The sequence below is a fragment of the Nyctereutes procyonoides genome, unplaced genomic scaffold (assembly GCF_905146905.1).
Source record: "Nyctereutes procyonoides isolate TBG_1078 unplaced genomic scaffold, NYPRO_anot_genome, whole genome shotgun sequence".
NCBI lineage: Eukaryota > Metazoa > Chordata > Mammalia > Carnivora > Canidae > Nyctereutes > Nyctereutes procyonoides.
In genome coordinates, this window is record NW_026575035.1 from 5,831,124 (window position 1) to 5,847,552 (window position 16,429).

The 16,429-nt window shown below is 34.9% G+C and overlaps 1 pseudogene; it reads left to right on the forward strand.

The window, feature by feature from the left end:
* Window positions 1-14,773: 14,773 nt before the first annotated feature.
* Window positions 14,774-16,429, forward strand: part of LOC129505223 (DDB1- and CUL4-associated factor 13-like) — a 92,596-nt pseudogene continuing 90,940 nt past the window's right edge.

Below are 16,429 nucleotides of genomic sequence, written 5' to 3' on the forward strand. Positions count from 1 at the left end.
GACACTTGGATTTCTTTTAACTTTGGCTATTATAAGTAATGCTGCAATAAACCTAAGGGTGGATATATCAAATTAGTGTTTATATTCTCTTTAGGTAAATACCTGGTAGTGGAACTACTAGTTGATCATAAGGTATTTCCTTTTTTTAAAAAAATAACATCCATATTGTTTTCTACAATGGCCACACCAATTTACAATTCCCATCAATAGGAATACACAATGATTTTGACTTTCTTCCATAATTGAAGTTAAAAAAGAAATTTAGATAAATCAGTCACAGAATACTAATCCTTCCTAGCTTATTGTTGGAAATGTGAAGTGTTACACTATTAGGCATGGGTGATGCTGTTGGAGGAAGCATTTTTTTCAGTCCTTCGTAGTCTACAATTAACTTCTGAGATTCAACTTTTCTTACAAGCCATACTGGATTAGTAAAAAGTATATTTTGTGGGTGTTATTATACTTGTATCTAACATATCCTTAACCAAATCAGGAATTTATTAATGACCCCCAGGTATGCTCTATTGTTTTCTGTTAATCACTTGAGTGGGTTAGGTCTTTCTAAGAATTTTCACTTAGCATAACAATTAAAATAGTATATAGAGTAGATTTTTATATCCCTTCCTCCAATTGTCTGAGAAAAGGAAGAGCTTCCCATCCCTCCCATTCAAGATGTCACATACATTCCAATAATACATTCTGGTAGAGTTGGTACACAACCTTGAGTAACCTTTGTTCATAAATTTCTACTTCAAGTTGTATTTTCAATTTTACGTCATTGACAATTTATCACAATCTTGAAACTTAATTATGTTGCCTTTTTGCTTTTTATTAGCAGGTTTAGGTATGATAGCAAACTATGAGCCACTGTAGAACAATTCCAATAAAATTTCTTCATCGCACTCATGATATTTCACACACACCAAGGCAAAAGGTCTTGGATTCCCTGCTATCAATGGTGCCACCCTTTCCATCCTGGGACCAATCTGATGTATTTTCTTTAACTCACATTGTTTTAGTCAGTGTTGTTTATGAGGATCCTTATTTTTTTCTATCACGAGATTTTTTAAAAATTTACTATGGCTAAGATAAATTGAACAAATCATTTTGTAACTTTTGGAGTTGTGGTACAGATGAACCAGATAATCTCTCCAGCAATCTATTAAAATTAAAATTTTAGTAGTTATTCCATCTCCCTCTTCTTTTTTCATGATTTTTTTTTTTACCAATTATACCAACCTGTTTAATTGTCCTGAGGGTTTTTAAAATCCTTTTAATCCTAATAATCCTTTTCTCTTGATTTTTTTATTTTATTCATTTTATTTTATTCACTCAAATTTATTTTTTATTTTATTGAGAGAGAGAGAGAGAGAGAGAGAGAGAAAGAGAGAGAGAGAGGCAGAGACACAGGAGGAGGGAGAAGCAGGCTCCATGCAGGAAGCCTGATGACGTGGGACTCAATCCCGGGTTTCCAAGATTACACCCTGGGCTGCAGGTGGCACTAAACTGCTGCACCACTGGGGCTGCCCTTCCCCTGAATATTTCAATACACTTCCCATCACTTAACCTTTTAGGAGTTGAGCCAGTAGCGCTGTGACAGCTTTTCTCATATGCCTTTATTTCCCAACAGGAGGGTCACACAAGCATCCCAAACATTCGAGCACCATTTATCGCATAAAAATTGTTTCTTGGGTGAAAAGCCATTTTAAAATTGGAGCATATTTTGTCCTTATATAATCAATCTGAAGGTGTTTGCACTTTTAACATTTCAGCACCCTCTGTTCAGTTTAGTATAAATGCAGAGTTGGACTATTCCTCCTCTCACATAACCCTGCCTTCCACTGGCTCAACAGATTAGGATATCCACATTTCTGCAAAAAGTAGACTGAACTCTTTGACTACTCCACATTTGGGGCATCTCTTGATCCCCACTTTCCCCCTTACCTCATCCAAAGCCTGGATAATCTTTTTAGTGATTATCAGTTAGACTGGGTAACCTTCTGATCAAAAGAAGTATTTGTACTACTCCCTGATTTCATCATGTCTCTTCCTGTTACAGACAGAATCAATGGTGATAACTTGGCAGAGCAGAAGCCTTGTGTTTTTTCTTAGTTATTCTCATTTTTGCCAAAGCAGCTAACAGCAGCCAAGGCACAGAATTCTTGACTCAATTCCCTCCTGTCTGAATTTCTTTTTTCATCCATTTAGGTATTTGCTTCAGCTCCAGATCTGCCCACTTCCAAGTTGATATGTTTATCCTGCTGTCAATGGTCACAATACAGTGGTATTTTAAAGTAGCCTTTAAAATTGAAGGCTAGCCTGGGGGAGGTAGCCTGGCATCAAAGGTCCTTCACATCCCATTTCTTCATCTTTCTTTCTTACAAACTAAGTCTTATCCATCATTTAATTGTAGAGCCAAGGGCCACAGCAAGCATCCCCTTTGGAGCACTAATGGCAGCAAATTACACAAGATCAGATAACAGAAAGAACTCATGAAACCACAGTTTATACTGTTGGGGGAGGTATTCAGAAAGACACTGCGGCCAGTTGACCTATAAGGTGCACCTTGGCAATCAGAGACTCCTCACAACCTTCCCTACCCATGGAATGTGGTTTCTGCTTACCTTACCCACTCCCAGATGTTGCCCCAAAGACATAAAAGCTTTGAGATGGTGATGTGGTGCTGAGATCATCTGGACAGTATATAGTCCAGTGTGTTGAACCCAGTTGAGGATCCTATATAAACTTTTAAGAAGTCGAAAGGTGCAAAGATCTATTTACCTTGCTGCTGCCCAAGACATGCCCTGATTGTGAATTCTCTTTGCTCACTAAACATGCCATCTACCAACCTGGAATGGCCTACCTCTTTCTTCAGTTGCTCCCTGCCCTCCAAGTATGAGGGGCCAGTTTTCTATTTCACCCGGGAAACTCCTGAGGAGGTGATGAACCAACATACACTCCCATAAAGCTTTAATAAACGTAAAAGGATAAAACGATAGACAACTATGAGAGACAAGGATATTTCTAGGCACAATTTCTCAGATGCAGGATGTGCTTCATCTTTGGATCAAGCATCAAGAGAAGTGTGGGAAGTCATGACTCAGCAGAGCCAAAATATAAGTTCACTGGATGGCTCTTTTATATTCCTTTGGTAAGGGAGCTAAAGTAGACTGGTTTTAAACTGGTAAAATAGATATAAACCATTAATTTATACATTTTCAATAAAAGAAAGTAGACATTCTGGTACAGAGTACCTCTAGGTAGGTTTTGGACTTCAAAAACACATTATAAGTTACTAGGTAGTATATTTTCTCCCTACTTTGGCCCAATATCAGTGTCATGCTGAACCTGGACATATGAATAGAGATACTGCAAACTAGCTTTTAACTTTTTCAACAATTTTCAAAAGTTATGTGTCAAGAGATTTCTATTGTAAATATATTTTAAAAGTGGAAAAGCATAAACATTTAGGATTTTAAATAATGTAATGTTTACAAATCCTTATTAAATTGCTATTATACACAGCAGGCATACCACTTAAAAATATACACTTATAGCCTATTGGTTGTTTTAAATAGTCTATTTAAAAGAAAAGAAGGATGGATGGAAATAGGAACACTAGGCACATTACAACTACAAGTAGTCTATTATTACCACCAACACAGGGATACTAGGATCTTTACTCAGGATAAAGATATTTACTACAGTTAATAAAAAGGAAAGTTTAGCAGACCACTATATCAACTATAAACTTTGGTTTACTTTTTCAGCTTCTGAAGACTTCCTATATTCCTTGGCTCATGATTCTCTCTCCATCTTCCAAGCTAGCAATCTGGTATCTCTCTGACCCTTCTTCCTCTCTCTAACTACTAAAAAAAAAGAAGTTAAGAAAAGTTATCTGCTCTTAAAATCTCTTATCATTAGATTGGATTTACCTGGATAATCCAGGATGTTCTTTCCATCACAAAATCTTTAACCTTGATCACAGCTGGAAAGTTCCTTTTCCATGTAAGGTAATACATTCACAGGGTCTAAGGATTAGGATGTGAGCATCTTTGGGGTCATTATTTTGCCTACTATAGCTTCCAAGTTCAAGTTGTTGGCTAGAACAATTTCCTTCTGACTGCATAGCTAAAGATCCTGATTTTTTCCGGTTATTGGCTAAAAGCAGTCCTCAGGTCCTGGAATCCATCTGGTGTTTCTTGCCATATGGGCTTCGCTAACATAAGTGCTGATTTAATCATACCTGTAGGTAGGATATTGGCTCCAGTCTGTTGTGATATAGTCATATAACATAACTTAATCAAGTAAGAGCTAGGTCACTATCTTTGTCGTATCCTATTGGTTAGAAGTAAATCATGGGAGCTGCTCAGTCAACAGAAGTGGGTTACACAAATGTGTGAACATCAGAAAGAGGAAAATCTTTGGACCTCACCTTAGGGACTGTCTCCTGACTAATAATTGCACTTCTTAGTACTCTCTGAGGAAATCTCACAGGAGACACATACGCAATTTTTATGAAATATTACTTGCAATATTATTTGCAAAAGTGAAAAACTTAAAATAACCCAAGTGCCCATTAGTAAAATAATGGAACAATACATTGTGGTATATCCAAATAGTAAAATAAATGAAATAGAGCCTCATGTATCAACATACTCAAATGCCAAAAATGTCTTTTTTAACTCAAAATGTAATTTATACATCATATTGTGACATTTACTTAACCTAAAAACAAGAAAAAGGATATAATGTAATATTTTAATTAATACAAATCTGTGTTTAAAATTTCTAGAAAGCAAGGGCACCTGGGTGGCTCAGTTGGTTAAGCATCCAACTCTTGGTTTTAGCTCAGGTCATGATCTTAGGGTTGTGGGATTGAGCCCACTGAGAGGTTATAGTTTTACTTTGAACTACTGCAGTTAAGATAAAGTAGGAATTAATGGAATATTTTAGTGCGATGTTAGTAAAATTAGTATATCTGACATACAGGTGAAATGCATTCTTGACAAAAACCACTGAAACAAATTTAAGGCAAGATATAAAGATATATTTTGTAGCCACTAGAGGGCATACAGCATCTGCCACATTTTTCTTTAAGCCTAAGGACTTGAACAGTGAAGTAGTTATATTTTGTCTAAAAAGTAAGAAAATGGAGCCTCATTTATATTTAAATCACTATCACTGAACTACAAATATTAACCTAATTTAAAATGAGTGTGTTCATTTAAAAGTAATTTTTAGCCAATTTTCAATATTTAGGAATTTATTCCCCAAGACCGGATTTTCAAATACAGCAGTTCATTTGATTCTGAATCAATAAGCATACATAAGTAAAACTAGATTTTATTTTTTAAAGGTAGGAATCATACTTTATTTATCTTTGAATCCTAATACATTTACCAGTGGTCAGATGTATGTTTTTTCGTTATGAAATTCAAAGATTTGTATTTAAAAAACATTGGGTACTTTACAAAAGCATATAATGCAGTTCCAGAAATGTAAGCTTGATAGACATATAATGAGGTAATAATATCAGTCAAATCATATTCTTTAGGAATTCAGGGCCAGGTGACAGCCTTGTGGTATATCAGATGTAAAGCCCATCTGCCTAAAACTATTATCTCCATCTGCCTGTTGGTTTTTGGGAAATTCTCTTAGGATCTTGTGTTGATTAAATCTCAAGTCTATTTCTGCAAGCATTGGGTACTTTGCCCTCATAGTCTTTCTTCCCCAAGCCCTAGGGATTCATCTTTTTTTTTTTTTTCACAGACTGTTGCCTACTCCATTTCTTGCAAATGTTACCTACCACAGAGTCGATGCCAGTTTTTGACCTATGTTTCCCCAAAACCATTTTTTTTCTCTTTAAAGGTTTGCATTTAATCTCCGAGAACCCTACTGGATTGACCTTTTCTGCTTTAGACATGGACAAACACAGATTGGATCCATTGCTGTGTCTGATTGATTTCATGCCTCATAGATTATAAATACAGAGTCACAATGATTATTTCTTCTTTCTTTTTATCAGGTCAAAGAGTTATGAAAACCTATAAATATTTCTTTGAAAATTATTCACATTCATTCCTTCTCCTCTGTTTATACCACTACCTCTCGAGTTAATATCTCATGGCCTTGCACCTGAATTACTGCAAGAGTTTCTTAATTGGCATCTCTTACTGTTTCCATTTTGAATGTCCTATAAAGACACTAGAGCAATCTTGTTTGAATAATGATTTCATTATGGTTCTCCAAAGCCAATATACGTCTCGTCATTTTTTACTACCAAGTCAACGTGAAAGTCCTCTATCTGACATGTAAACGCTCTCAGAATATGATCCCATCCATCATATCAGAACTTATTTCCCTTCACCCCCCACATGGATCCTTATCTAATAAGTCAAGTCTTTTTGTCACAAGAAAAAAAATGACTTTCATAACACAGCAATGTTAGACTTTTCAATTTTATATATATATATATATATATATATATATATATATATATATATAAACATTTAGCTTCTCTAGAGCAGGCTCCTTCTTATTAGGTTTGTATTTTCAATGTTCTCTATGAAGCCAGCCCCTAGAAGAAGCACAATAATTACTGGACGAATGTATGAATTTATAAAATGGCATCCAGGTTATATCCTTTCTATTTTTTCATTGTTTCATCATATTTAAATGTGGTACAATAGATAACATATATAAGTTAGAAGTCATAGATTTAAATTCTTGATCTTCCATCTAATAGCTTTGGAATATTGAGAGAATCTTCAATCTCTTCTGAAATTGAGAAAGAAGTTAGTATTTTCAATCCCAAAGATAATATAGACAGTACAGAGAATTTGGGGGGAAAAGTAAGAAAAATTTTAACCCTTAATCTGTATTTTTTATTCCTATTGCTGGTATCAAGAATTGCCATAAACTTAGTGTCTTAAAATAACACAAATTTATCATCTTTTGGTCCTATAGGTCATAGTCTGAAATGGATCTCATTGAACTAAAATCAGAGTGTTAGCAGGACCATATTACTTTCTGGAAGCTCTAAGGGAGAATGACTTCGGGTTTTTTGTTTTCTTGCTTGTTTGTTGCCTTTTCTTGCTTAAAAAGACTGCATTTCTTGGATAGTTACCCCTTTTTTCATCTTCAAAGCCAACAGTGGTCAGCTGAATCTTTTTCTCATTGCATCACTCGGACATTGACTTTTCTGCTTCCTTCTTCAGCATTTAAAGTTCTGTTGAATTACATTATTGGACTATTATAGACAATCCAGAACAATCTCTTAAATTTTGCTGACTAGAAACCTTATTATATCTGACACTTTAATCTCCCCCCTTGCTACTTAACTATTCACAGGTTCTGAGGATTAGGATATGCACATCTTTTGGGTGAGAGCATTGTTCTGCTGATCACAGCCTACCCTCTGGCCCTGACTCACATTCAAAATATATTAATTCCATGTTAACATCCTTCAAAGTCTGGATCAATTACAGCATCAACCCTAAGTTCAATATGTTATCTAAATATCATCAGTTTAAAAGCCTCAGATGTCATTATCTAAATCAGGAATGGCTGAGGCTCTGGATATAATTCATCCATAGTCATAATTCATTATTAACCAGTGAAACTCAAAAAATGTTATTCACATAAAAAAATAAAATGGTGGGCAGGTATGAGATAGTATTTTATAGACATTCCATTTAAGAAAGGGGAGACAAATTTTTTTAAACGTGTCATCGGTCCCAGTTTGATATCAATTTCTATGACATCTGAGAGAGCTCCATTCAGCTTCAAGTCTTAGAAATAATCCTCTGTGTCTTTTGATTCCACTTTCTGGGCCCTGATTCTACTCTAGGAGTAAGTCTTTCTCATTCTCCAAAGACAGAACATGTTTTCAGTTAATTCATTTTATCAGCCTGTTGATAATGTCCCTGTTAGACCAACCTGACAGCGTTTTCTGCTCATATAACATTATTAAGAACTTAGTGGATCTCCATTGTATGTTATAAGAATTTTCTCCATACAAGAGAATTCTCCAAGTTTCACTTGGATAATCACATTCCTGGCTTCTGCTGATAGGGCCAAGAGACCCACAAACCACATGCTTAATCTCTTCAAAGAGCCTTCTATGTGACTGAATACTCTGACCTTTTTATCCTTCTGAGCCAGTTTACTTACTTCTTTCTTCTTGATTTTACTATAAGCAGCAAGAAGAAACCAGGCCGCATCGTTCACACTTAGCTTGAAAATCTCAATAAAGTATCCAAGTTCATCATTTGCAAGCTCTGCTTTCCACATAACTAAAGGAGACAACTCAGCTAAGCTTTCTGCCACTATATAGCAAGGATTTCCTTTTCTTTAGTTTCCAATAACGAGTTTCTCTTTTCCACCTTAGCCATTATTAGCAGCTCCTTTAATTCTCATATTTCTACAAATATTTTGTTTAAGATGACTTAGGTATTCTCTAAGACAGCATGTTTTCTTTACCATGCCCCTTGCTTCATCCTAAGTCCTCACTAGGAGAGTTGTTAACATCCTCATTTTCACTAACAGTCTGTTCAAGGCAAGGTAGGCTTTTTCTTCTCTTTTTGTAAGATTTTATTTATTTATTCATGAGAGACATAGAGAGAGAGGCAGAGACACAGGCAGAGAGAAGCAGGCTCCCAGGAGGGAGCCCAATACGGGACTGATCCCTGACCCTGGGATCTCACTCTGAATCACCCAGGAATCCCAAGGTAGGCTTTTTCATTCATATTTCTCAAAATTCCTCTGGCCTCCACCTATTACCCAATCCCAGAGTCTCTTACGTATTTTGAGGCATTTGTCACAGCAGCACTCACCTACCAGTTATCAAAATCAGTATCAATCAAGATTAAACCAGAGACGTAGAATCAGCAAGAGATATGTATTGAGAGATTTATTGCAAAGAACTGACTTATATGATTGTGGGAGCTGGCGAGGTAAGTCTAAAATACATAAGGAATATTTCAGGAAGGGCAGGCAGGAATTCTATAGGGCTGAAAACGCTGCCCATAGATGGAATTTCCTTTTCATCATGGAAGCTTGAGATTTACTTTTAAGGCTTCTCAACAGACTGAATCAAGCCCTCCCAGAATATCTAGGATAATCTCTCTTACTTAAAGTCAACTGATTATGGATTTTAATAACATCCACAAAATGCCTTCACAGCCACACCTAAGTCTATGTTTGATTAAATAATTTGGGACTACAGCCTAGACAAATCAAACATATCACAAGACTATCATATACTGTTACTCTAACATAATTATTATAATTTTGTGTTTTTCCTTTGTCTTTATAAATGTGCCACTATAGCTAACCATATTCATAATGTACACCACTTTAATACCTACTTGTTTTGTGTAACATGCTACCATAGACTTTTTTTACTGAATATTTTTTAAATTAAAATAGTCAATGATTCCATAACATTCAGTCCAATTCTTATATCATAATTAACAATTTCCTTCCGTTTTTTACCATTAAAAATTGTACCATAATTAATAATTGCCTGCCGTTTTTCTATATTTTTATTTTTAAAGGCATATACCCCCAAAATGATCAGAAGTTCAAAGAATATGAATACAAGAATATGTAGCTTTGTGGGGTACATATGATGTCTGTTGCACCTTATATGACTCTGCCACTGTATTGTGAAAGCCATAGTCAATATGTAAACAAAACTCTATACTCCAATAAAACTTTATTAAAAAAAATAATAGCCAGATTTGACTCATGGACTATAGTTTGCCATCCTCTGTTCTGGATTATTGATTAGTCATTTGGTCAAAGGATTATTAATATAACCTGAAACTATTTGATATTTGACTACTTTCCATCACATTTTATCCTTTGCACCTTTTAAAAAAATTTATTGTTGCTGATATAAAGAACTTATCCTTGTAACTACTATATCTTAAAGTGCTCTAATATTAAAAAGTAGATAGAAAACAATGCAGATCATCATGTTCGTTGTGTTTCCAACAATATTTTATATACTGATATTTTCTGGTCTCCTAATTCTGCTCCATTTTAAGACCCAATAATCCTAAGGATAAGATTATTAAGAAGCATACGTGAAATAAAGAGAGATCTGGAACATCCTTTTTGTCCTCTCATGTTCTTTTTTTCCTACCTGAAGCATATGCTCTTTGGCTCATAATAATAGATGAGGTTTCCAGGTGAGATGAGATGAGATTTCCTTTACTCAGGAAACATTTAAGTTACAAAACATCTCCATTTTATACTCCAGAGAGTTGTATAAGTTATATGACATTTTCCAGGGAACTATGCTTTCATAAATCCATAGACTTCAGGTTTATTTACCATCAGTAATTTTTAGCCAAGAACATTCTGTTAAGATCATTTTATAAACAACTCTTTCTCTTTAAGAAATTTCATATTTGTTGTTGTTGTTGTTTGTTTGTTTGTTTTACCTAGAGGACCAGCTGAAAAGGAGACTGGGCCAAGTCATCTTCCTCTTCCCTGCTCCCCTACCACCACCCCAGGTGCATCCTTTTGGAAAAGGGAGCAAATGGATCACAGCCCAGCTGCCTTAACTTCTTTCTCACTCACAATACACTGGAAAATGAAGAAGGTTATGTTTTATTCCTATTGTATGTGCTTAGATAACTTTTCTCAAAAAGTTGTAAAAATGGTAAAAATATATAAATGCCATGGAAAATACGTTTCTCTGAAAAGTAAGATGTTGTCATTTGTTACAGAATATTGTAACACAACTGGTAATGGGTCAGAAGGATAAATATAGGTTACTGGGAATAGGATCAATCAAGATAAGGGAGAAATTAAAGGCATTGTACTTTGGCTCTCTTTAATTAAAGGATTCCTTATATAACCATATAGGCAAAAGAACACTGTTGTGGAACAATAATCATCTATATGTTTTTCCCCTTCCCACTAGTTTCTGATTTCCTTAATCGCTCATTCACCATTTTATACCTAGAGCTGATAACACTGTCAATAATCAGTAAATATTTTGAATGAGTGAATGAATGAATGAATCTTCCAAACCCATATATTTCTCCATTTTATCAATGTATTTCACTCTGTGAATATCATTACAAACTTTATGGTTTCTGCATCATTATCACTACTATATATCAGAACATTCATAACTTGTACTATGCGAAGGAATACTTGTCTTATAAATATGCCCAGTTTACGAAAACACATACTCTAAAGTCTAAAAAATATTAATTATCTTAAGTAGACATTTCTGAAAATATGACAAAAAACATAATGTTCTCCAAATGTGCTTAATATTTGATTTGTAATAGAAGTACAGACATAACCTTACTGCTGAGTCTACTTTAAAATATTTGAAAATTCTGAGTAAGCCCATACAGAATATTGATTTTCCCAGAACTATTCCTCAGTTAATGATATTTACACTTGGAATAACATCTTTCTTCATAGGCTTAATCAGTAAAGAAACAAGTAAGTAGGCAGATGGTAACACTACAGCAATGAATTCCTCTTTGTTCAACATCTCTAATGATTTTTTGCCATTTGGAAAATAAATCTTAAGTTATTTCATAGTATAACTATTTCTTTAAATTTAACAAACAACTCTGAGGTGTGACATGAAATATTATTTACTAACTAAGAGATTGGAAACTGTCAAACTGAAGAGAGACAGGAGATTGATAACATGCTTATGGGACACCAGTCATTGGGAGTTTTGGTGACAGTCTGCTGTCCAAGAGAGTCAGCTAGTGGTTTTTATTTGTCCTATTAATATTATAATGTCATGGCCGATATTACAAGTAAGGAATTCTAGGGGTGCTTGGTTGGCTCAGTCAGTGGAACATGTGACTCTTGGTCTTGGAGTTATAAATTCAAACACCATGTTGGGTATAGAGATTACTTAAAAATAAAAAAAATCTAAAAGAAAACAAAACCACAAAAACAAGTAAGGAATTCTAGAAGAGTTCATGCCTAATATCAAGAATGAACATATGCAACCCATCTGGATGACTGGTGCCAATTTCAACCTCAAATATCTACTGTTTCTCTCAGTAGACTGAGAACAAAACTATACCAGAAGAAAATGATGCATTAAAATTACTGTGCAATAATTATCTCATAGCATGTTAAATTTTCCTATCTACTTCCATAAAATAATCCATTATAAAAATGTGTAGCCTTTTTCTACTTTACTATGTTCCCATTCACATGATGCTTGTGCTTATAAATATATTAGAAAACTATTTAAATCTCCATTTTCTCCTTGATTTAAGGCATAAGAAACTTAAAATTTTGCTATCTGATAGTCCGTATAAAGGGGATGAATGTGTGAACCACCATGTTTTAAAAGCTTCCTGTGTTACATTAAAATTCCTCAGATTTTTTTCCTCCATTCTTTCCATTCCATTTCTTGCTTTGCACACTTTGCAAACAGATCAATGAAGCAGAATAGAGAGTTCAGAAATAGCCACACCTATAGATATCCAAGCTTTTCTACATGGTCTTTTCAATAAATTTTTCTGGAACAATTAAATGTCTATATAAAAAAATAAAAAATCAACTTTGATCCATGTCTTAAACCATATAGAAACATTAGTTCAAAACATGCCAGTGATTTAAGTATAAAGGCCTAAAAATGTAAAGATTCTTCAAAATGCAAAAATAAAAAATAACCCAAAACTTTTTAATGTACAAATTATTTTTTTAAGTTTTTATTTAAATTCCAGTTAGTTAACATATAGTGTAGTATTAGTTTCAGGAGCAGAATTCAGTGATTTCATCATTTACTTATAACACCCAGTGCTCATCACAAGCGCCCTCCTTAATACCCATCATCCATTAAATCCACTACTCCCTCACACATACACAGTAGCCCTTTTATAACTATCAGTTTGTTTTCTATAATTAAGAGCCTTGTCTTAAAAAAAAAAGATTTTATTTATTTATTCGTAAGAGACACAGAGAAAGGGGCAGAGGCATAGAGGGAGAAGCAGACTTCCTACAGGGAGCCTGATACAGGACTCTGGGATCATGACCTGAGCCAAAGGCAGCTGCTCAACCACTGAGCCACCCAGGTGCCCCAAGAGTCTTTCTTGATTTGTCTTTCTCTATATATATTTTTCCCTTTGCTTGTCTGTTTTGTTTCTTAAATTTATCTTACATATGAGTAAAATCATACAGTATTTGTCTTTCTCTGATTGACTATTTTGCTTAGCATAATACACTCTAGCTCCATCCATGTCATCAAAAATGACAAGTTTTCACTATTATGGCTGAGTAATATTTTATACACATACACACACACATACATACATACACATACATACCCCACATCTTCTTTATCCATTCATCCATCTATGGACATTTGGGATCTTTCCATAATTTGGCTACTGTTGATGATGCCACTATATACATCAGAGTGAATGTGTCTCTTCGAATCAGATATTTGTATCCTTTGGGTAAATATCTAGTAGTGCAATTGCTGGGTCATAGAGTAATTCAAATTTTAATTTTTTCAGGGATCTCCATACTGTTTTCCAGAGTGCCTCATCAGTTTGCATTCCCACCAACAGTGTAAGAAGGTTTCCTTTTCTCTGCATCCTCACCAATATGTTTCCTGTATTTTTATTTTAGCCATTCATTGATATCTCTTTCTGTTTCATTATTGGTGTGTAGAAATGCAATAGATTTCTTACGTTGATGTTGTATTCTTCTATTTTACTGAATTTGTCTGTCAGTTCTAGCAACTTTTTGGTGGAGTCTTTTGGGTTTTCTATGTAGGGTATCATGTATTCTGCAAATAGTTAAAGTTTGACTTCCTTCTTGCTGATTTGTATGCCTTTTATTTCTTTTTGTTTTCTGACTGCTGTGGCTAGGACTTCTAATACTATGTTAAATAACAATGGTGAGAGTGGCCATCCCTGTCTTGTTCCTGACCATAGAAGAAAAGCTCTCAGGTTTTACCCATTGAGGATATTACCTGTGGGTCTTTTGTATATGGCCTTTCTGATGGTGAGGTATGTTCCCTCTAACTCTGCTTTGTTGAGGGTTTTAATCAGGAATGGATGCTGGGGCACCTGCGTGCCTCAGAGCTTGAGCATCTATCTGCCTTAGGCTCAGGTCATGATCCCGGGGTCCTGGGATCAAGTCCTGCATCAGACTCCCCGTAGAGAGTCTGCTTCTCCCTCTGCCTATGTCTCTGCCTCTCTCTGTGTGTCTCTCATAAATAAATAAATAAAATATTAAAAAAAAAGAGTGGATGCTGTACTTTATCAAATGCTTTTTCTTCATCTATTCAGAAGATTATATAGTTCTTATCTTTTCTTTTATTAATGTGGTGTATCACATTGATTGATTTGTGAGTATTGAACCTCTTTTGCAGCCCAGGAATAATTCCTGCTTGATCATGGTAAATGATTCTTTTAATTTATTGTTGGATTTGATTTACCAGTATTTTGTTGAGAATTTCTGCATTCATGTCTTGAGGGATATTGACCTGTAATTAGCTTTTTTAGTGGGGTCTTTGGTTTTTAAATTAAGGTAATGCTAGCCTTGTAGAATGAATTTGGAAGTTTCCTTTCCATTTGTTTTTTTGGGGACAGTTTGAAAAGAATAAGTTAACTTATTACATATTTCTGTACTGTTGAGGCTTTATGACCTACCATGTGATCTATTCTAGAGTGTCCCATATGCACTTGAAAAGAATGTATACTCTGCTGCTTTAGGATGAAATATTTTGAATATATCTGTTATGTCCATCTGATCCACTATGCCATTTGAAGCCGTCGTTTTCCTGCAGATTTTCTGCTTAGATGATCTGTCCATTGGCATAAGTGAGGTATTATAGCTCTCTACTATTATTGTATTCTTATCAATACATTCCTTTATGTTTGTTATTATTTTATAGATTTTGATGCTCCCAAGTTGGGGCATAAATATTTACAACTGTTAGATCCTCTTGTTGGATAGACTTCTTTATTATGATATAATGCCTTCATTTCTCCTTACAGTCTTTGGTTTAAAATCTAGTTTTTCTGATGTATAGGTCTTATTTTTTATCCATTCTGGCACCCTATGTCTTTTGATTGGGGTATTTAGTCCATTTACATTCAGAGTAATTATTATTGACAGATACAAATTTAGTGCCATATTATTACTTGTTTTATCATTGTTTTTGGAGAGATGCCTTTCTAGTCTTTGTTGCTTTTGGTCTTTCCCACTCAAAGAGTCCTCTTTAGTATTTCTTGCAAGGCTGGTTTAGTGGTTATAAACTCCTTTAGTTTTTGTTTATCTGGGAAACTCTTTATCTTTCTTTCTATTCTGAACGACAGCCTTGCTGAATAAACTATTCTTGGCTGCATATTTTTCACATTCAGCATGCTGAGTATATCATGCCACTCTCTTCTGGCCTGCCAAATTTCTGTGGAGAGATCTGCTGCTAATCTTTTTTGTCTTCTCTTCTAAGTGACTTATTTTATCTTGCTGCTTTTAGGATTTTTTATTTACCTCCCTATTTTGCAAATTAACTACAGTATGTCTTGGTGTTGGCCTGCTTTTGTTGATTTTAATGGGAGTCCTCTGTGCTTCCTGGATTTGGATGTCTGTTTCCTTCCCCAGATTAGGTAAGTATTCAGCTATAATTTCCTCAAATAAACCTTCTGTCCCCCTTTCCCTCTATTCCTTTTGGGACTCCTATGATACAGATGTTATTGTGTTATATGGAGTGACTGCATTCCCTAAGTTTACATTCGTGATATAGTATTTTTCTTTCCTTCTTCTTTGCACTTCATTATATTCCATAATTTTATGTCTTATATCACTTATTCATTCCTCTGCTGCTTCTATCCTTGTGGTCATTACATTTAGTCAGTTTTGAATCTTGGTTATTGCATTTTTCATTTCAGCCTAATATTTAGGTCTTTAATCTCTGTATTAAGGGACTCCCTGGTGTCTTCTATGCTTTTCTCAAGCCTAGTGCTTAGGAGATTGTTACTTTAAATTCTGTATCAGGCATATTACTTATATCTGTTTTGATTATATTCCTGGCTAAGACTTTTTCTTGTTTTTTCTTTTGAGATGAAGTCCTCCACATTGGCATTTTGTCTAGGCCTCTTTCTTTGTGCATTGGAAAAGCTTGTTAAGTTTCCTGCTCCTGAGGGTAATGGTTTTATAAAGAAGACGTAATATGCTCCCTAGGGCCTAGTGCTTCAGAAAATGTCTCTGATGTGTGCTGTGTGCACTCTGCTGCTGTGTTTTGGCACCTATTTCCTTCAGTCAGTCCTCTGCAGAGTTTCTCTTTGTGGCAGTGGGGAGTGTTTGGACATTGGCCAGAGTGTGGTGAGTTTTAACTAGGTGTGATTTGGTCTGCTTGTTAAAAGAGACCTGATGCTATTTCCACTAGAGCTGAGGCTTTGGAGAATTCTAT